The sequence below is a fragment of the Mytilus edulis genome, chromosome 10, assembly GCF_963676685.1.
Source record: "Mytilus edulis chromosome 10, xbMytEdul2.2, whole genome shotgun sequence".
NCBI lineage: Eukaryota > Metazoa > Mollusca > Bivalvia > Mytilida > Mytilidae > Mytilus > Mytilus edulis.
Genome location: NC_092353.1, coordinates 40,892,036 through 40,892,678, shown reverse-complemented (window position 1 = coordinate 40,892,678; position 643 = coordinate 40,892,036).

The following is a 643-nucleotide window of genomic DNA, read 5'->3' as shown; positions in this document are numbered from 1 at the left end:
CATCTGTTATAGTGTTAGTTATAATAATTTTACAGGTATCATTCTGCACAAACTTCCTTGGGCATGATATATCAAAAGGTGGGACATTTTGTTATTACGCATAGAAAATCTCTTACATACAAGAAACTCTCATTTAACTGAATTTGAAAGGTAATACCATTTGTTTTTCTTTAAGAAAAAAATGAGACGAGAAACATTTTAGAATGAAAGAAATATTTTCAAATAAGGAAATTGTTTGAAGAAATGTACTCTATAAAGTAAGGATTACATTGATAATAGGAAATTATGAATAATAATAACCAAAGCTGATTTTCAATAGTATCTTTTTAGTCCAGTCCATCTAGCATAAATTTTACCCTAACCTGAAAGTTATTACAACAGAAGATTTTTAAGTTTTAATCTTTAGCATTATACCCCAAATATACACAGAAAAAAGTCCCATAAAATCATTCTTGAGGAAGACTAAAAAAGTCACCATTTAAAATTCCTATGGAGATTTGCATTGAAAAGCAAGATAACTCTTGCAAAAAAGGCAGAAATATCACTAAAAATTACAAAATAATAAGTTTACCACTTCTATTCACCAGAACATATTAATTCTTATTTTATTTTTGGTCTTTAGAGTATAACAAAAAACTCTATA